We start from the raw sequence: 6,000 nt of genomic DNA, 5'->3' as shown, positions 1-6,000 counted from the left end.
ATATGGTATTGTATCGAAATACTGTATAGGTACTGTATGGTACTGTATCGAGATACTATATAGGTACTGTATTGAGATATTGTATAGGTACTGTATGGTACTGTATTGAGATACTGTATAGGTACTGTATCAAGATACTGTATGTATACTGTACGAATACGGTATTATACTATAGCGAGATACTATATGGTATTGTATCGAGATACTGTATAGGTACTGTATGGTACTGTATCGAGATACTGTATTGAGATACTGTATAGGTACTGTATCGAGATACTGTATAGGTACTGTATGGTACTATAGCATTCGAATTTTTCACACATTAACTTGATATTTTTCCACAATTTCATGGGACATTCGGGTATAGACATTAATTATCCAGACATCATTCACATATAAGATATACCAATAAATATACTACAATGAGCAATGAAGGTGAACAAACTCCCATCATAATGGAGGCGAAAAATGCCATTCACAGAATAATATTGGGGTGAATCAAACCCCTTTTGAGACATCAAATAGACTCACAATATTTAGGAATTTTTATACTATGTAGATAATAAAAAAAAAATTAATAGAAATGCTATACATGGAAGGGGAGAAAAATAAAAGAAGAAGAAGAAGGGATACTTGCCTGAGGATGAATAAATCAAGATGAAGCACCCGCACAGAAGCTCCAATTGCCACAGAAAATTTAACAGAATAGAAGCAGTAGAGGAGAAAAAAAGAATGCGTATCAGATGAGGAAGAAGAAGAGGAAGGAGAAGAAGAAGAAGAATAGAAGAAGAAGAAGAAGAAGAAGAAGAAGAAGTCGGGAGGGAGAAGAAGAAAAGGAAATAAAGATGAAGAAAAAGAAGGTGTAAAAGAAGAAGTGAAAGAAGAAAGTAGGAGTAAAGGAAAAAGAAGAAGTAAAAGGAGGAGTGAAAGAAGAAAGGAGAAGTAAAAGAGGGAGTGAAAAAAAATAAAGAAGAAGTGAAAGAAAAGGTGAAAGAAGAAAAAGAAATGGGGGTTGGGAAATAATGATGCGTAGATGATTTTTTTTTTTTTTTTTTTTTTTTTTTTTTTTTTTTGTATTGGGCTTAAGCCCAATAAATGGCCCATCTTCTATTTCCTTAAAGGCCCAAGCCCAACTCTTAGCCCACTTGCCTTAAATAAATTGAAGCCCAACTCATTATCCCATCCATTTAATTTAAACTCATACATACAAGCCCATAGATCTATTTCAACATTAAGAATCAAATTTGCTCAACTTATATAAAATAACTAAAATAAGTTAATATATCATTCTAAAATTCTAAACCCAATAATGGGTCGTTACACGCGTGGTTTGGACAGCTTTCAAACCGTTTTCGACCGCCAAAAAAAAAAACCAACCGATTTAGTCTGGTTCGGTTTGGTCTGGCTGATTTCCGTGGTGCATCAATTTTTTTGAACACCCCTATTTTCTAGAGTTGTGTCTATTCAAAGTGTTAGTTCTTAAGTTTTGACTTGCGTTAAACTTGTTTGTTATTTAGAATGGGGTACAAAAAGATCGTGAGTTTTAAAAATGATGGAATAGTCTGAATCAAATGCCGTTTGTATATTAGGAACTTCTCGAGTTTTCCACGTAACAAAAAAAAAAATTATCTTAATTTTATGATTTATATATATATATATATCTTGTATAATGTAAAAAATATGATACATAATACAAAAAATATACTACATAAACAAAGTAAAAATTATACAATTACTATATGAAAATTCTTTATGTATGTATGTATGTGTATATATATATATATATGATGTTTTTTGTGTTATATATGTATGTGTTATACTTTTCTTGGATAGTGTTTATTAACTAAGATATAAACCGAAAAAAATAAGATATGAAAAATATTTTAGACTTTTATCATTTCTAATGTATTTGTTAAACTTATTTGACAACTCTTGAAAAAGAAATTATATGACTTCTTATTTGAGTTTTTTCAAATGTACTTATCATCTCCTCTTTAAGATAAGTATATGTTAGTCTTTATAGATAAGAAAAAATAATATTTGTATCTTCTAATGTATTTTAAAAAATTTAACAAATAATTGGATAAAAATTTTAAAATGCTTTTTAATCTTATCTTGATTATTTCATATTTTAATTTAAAAAATATTTTAATTTTATCTTAATATAATTTTATCTTATTTATTTTAACAAATATTATCTTGTTGTATAAGTACAGATCCTCCCAAATGGTAAAGAGAAACCCAAGAAGTTAACTAACGGGGGCCATTGCCCTCACCGAGAAAGGGGGAAAGGTTTAAATTAGCATATTTAAATGTTTGTGAGATGAGACACAAATGTGGCTGCAATTGAGGAGAATATATATAGATCATGGAGGTTGGTGGTACAACAATGGAGAATGGTGTTGTTTCTTCTTGACAAAAGAGACGGTCGGAAGCAAACTTACCACGGCGAGGGACGACCCCCTGTGATCGATCCAACAGGAGGTGGCTAGCACCTACAAGTATTCTGATGCTCAAGTGAGTAAAAGGGGGTAGAAAGTGACAAAATATCAGCGAATCAGTGAGAATAATATATTTTGGCTCTGAAGAGAGCTGGTTCATATAGAAAGAGAAGAAGTCCTTCTGCATGTATCATGCGTTTACAGGTGATGAGACCGAGTATCTGGCGTCTATAGAGATTTTCAGGTGGTAACATGGTGTCGACGTGACCCTCACTAATGTAGATATGATCTGTCATTAATGAGGATAAAATCTGCCATAAATGATGATGAGATTTAAGAGGGAGCGTGGATACCCTGTATGGGGCTGCAATGATGTTGTTGCAAGATGGCGCGAGGCTAGGGTCAAGCCGAGACTGGGCCATGGAAGTTGGGTCAAGATTGGACCGTGGAAGTTGGGCTAGGATGGTCCAAGTGTCTTTATTCAATCTTTTTTTTTTTTTTTTTTTATGATTTAGGTGCTTGGATTTAACCCGGAGGAAGTTGGCTTTCCTTCTTGATTCGATCTCTAAATAAATTGAATGCAGTCGTAAATTTATATACTTCCAAATGGATACGCAATTAATCTCTACTAAATAAAATATGTATGTTTCTACTAGTGGCGGAGCCACGTTTTGGCAAGGCTCCAACTGACTTTTTTATTTTTTTGATTTTATATATATATATTATTATAAATAATTATAATTTTTATAATTTGGCCAGGGCTAAAATTATAATTTAGCTCAGACTAAATTTTTTTTTTTTGGCTCTACCACTAATTTCTACAAAAAGTTAATTTCTCGTCACTCTTAAAAATATTTAAAAAAATTTAAAAACTTTACCAATGCACCATCCCCCGAAGAATCTTTATTCAGTCTTATATGCATCTGAAATGGAGAGACGGTGCGTGTACGGTGTGGACTAGAAAAGGCACAGCATATGTACAACAAATTCTCAATTATGGTCAATGTTTCTCTCTCTTGTAAGTTGGTTGGGAAGACACCTTAATTATATATTAAAAGTTAGTGTACAAATAGAATTATTGTCCAATAAATTGGCTAAAATCAACTAAACTACTCAAAGTTTACTACTTGATGCGGTTGATTTCTTTGTAGTTTTATTTTTGATCGAAAACCGCATATTATGATATCATTTTCTAACAAAAAAAAAACTAGGTTTACATATCAAAAAATTTACCACAATAACTCAATTAATTTTAAATAATTATAAATAATTCTATTATTACAAATTAATTAAAAACGAAAAGACCAAACTTTGCCTTTTATAATTGAAGAAAAGCCGCGTAAATTGATAATTAATTTGAGAGGCAAAAATAGAAAAAAAAAAGTAAAAAAAAAAATATAACCACTAACCCTAATCAATCTTTAAATCCAAGAAAAATTTTAATTTATCTCCAAAAAATATAAAAGGGAGTGAATGCATAACCAAAGTGAAATTTAATTTATCTTTGAATCACAAAACAAATTAGTCTCAAATTTATTTTTGAATGATGGAAGCAAAATAATCACCAAATAATTGAAATTTTTTATTTTTATTAGTAAATATGGTTTTTGATTGAATCTTTAAGCACATTATTTTTTGAATTTTCTTAGTTTTTTCTATCAGTAAATACAGTTTTTGATTGAATTTTTAAACACTATAACTTGGAATTTTTTTATTTTATTTTTGGCTTAGTAGTTATTTTTGTTATATTTTTTAATTGATTTATAATAATAGAATTGTGTCGACGTTCAAATTTAGTCGATCGTGATTCGTAGGCCTGCAATGAGAAAATAAGCCAAAGTGCAAAAAGAAGAACTAAGTAGAAGTAAAGACGAGAATTTTAGGTGATTTGACCAGAACGATGCCTACTCCACGACTATTCTCTGGGTATTCCGACAGAGTAACAATATAGTATTATCAGTATTCTCTCTCCTTTACAATAGTGTTATTGACCCCTATTTATAATGAGGGGTGTTTGCAATTGCATAAAATACAAAAATGTGGAGATGATATCATGGGGGACAAGATGTCCGTATCATCTCCATAAAATCGGGAGTGGGGCTCCGTATTACCAGGGATCTAGTTTGCATCAGATAATGTAGATGTGTCTCTATCTTTGGTTATTCAGCAGCAATGGTGTTATGCAAACTGAATAGTTTGGCCGGCGAGCTGATCGGTAAGACCAGCGAGCTTGAAGTGTTGTTGGCAGGTCGTTAGATGTGTCGATAAGAGCTCACTTGGTTCTGTGATCTGAGCTTGGATTTCAGAGATATATGAGCTTATCTGACGAGCTCAACTAGGCTTATTGGGTTTTAGGCGATTGGGCTGGCCAATTGGACTGAGTCTAGCTCATAAGAAGTGGTGCGAAAAATATGTATAACACAAGCCCCCTAGCACACAGCGCGATCTTCGAACTGGGAGTTGACGCGTGCCAACTATTTTAGTTGTTGTTCCACCTTGCAGACCTCTGCCTAATCGCTTCAAATCACGTCGTTTCATACTTTTTCGAAAAGAATATGCAAATTGTCATGAATGTGTGAAGTGTGGTACTCCTAGGTGGAAGTCAGTGGTAGGAAAAAAGATGTAACTGGGAAAAAGGTACCTACAAAATTAAACTCGGAGGTATTTTCCATTAACCCCAAGGCTTCAGAGGCTATATATGTCATCCAAAATAATTTCAGATATACGATGGCACGAAGAGAAACGTGTTAAGGATGGGTTATTACGTCATCTAGATGATTCTAAAGCTTGGAAAAAGTTAGATGAGCATTATCGTTTGTTTTCAATTGAACCTCATAATATTAGACTTGGATTGGCAAGTGATGAATTTAATCCATTTGGCTTAATGAGTATTGCTCATAGTACATGGTCTATGGTTGTAGTTCCATATAATTTGCACAATTGGATGTGCATGAAACAGTCTTATCTCATATTAACCTTACTTATTCCTGATCCAAATGCCCCTGGAAACCACATTGATGTTTACTTGCAACATTTGATTGAAGAATTGAAGCAGTTATGGGAGGTCGGTGTTCAAACGTATGATGCCTCAAAAAAGCAAAATTTTCAATTGCATGCAGCTATTTTATGGACTATTAATGGCTTTCCTGCCTATGCAAATTTGTCTGAATATAGGTACAAAAGGAAAGTGGGCTTGTTCTTGTTGCAACAAACACACCGAGTCTCATTGGCTAAGTTATGGGGAAAAAAAATTGTTATATGGGCCACCATCGATTTTATCTAGGAAACATAAATGGCGTAATAATAGAGTTCATTTCAATGTAAAGGTGGAACAAAGGGACCAACCTCCACAAGTGTCCGGATATGATGTGTTTGAACAATTATGCACTGTTGAAAAAAAATGAGATAATTCTAGTGATACTTGGCTAAAACATTAGAAGAAAAAAAATATCTTCTTTGAGTTGCCTTATTGGAAAGAACTTTTGTTACGTCACAATCTAAATGTTATGCACATTGAAAAAAATGTATGTGACAATATCATTGGAACGATCATGCATAT

The sequence above is a fragment of the Diospyros lotus genome, chromosome 11, assembly GCF_014633365.1.
Source record: "Diospyros lotus cultivar Yz01 chromosome 11, ASM1463336v1, whole genome shotgun sequence".
Lineage (NCBI taxonomy): Eukaryota > Viridiplantae > Streptophyta > Magnoliopsida > Ericales > Ebenaceae > Diospyros > Diospyros lotus.
The sequence above is the reverse complement of the archived record's forward strand: the minus strand, read 5'-3'. Positions refer to the sequence as shown.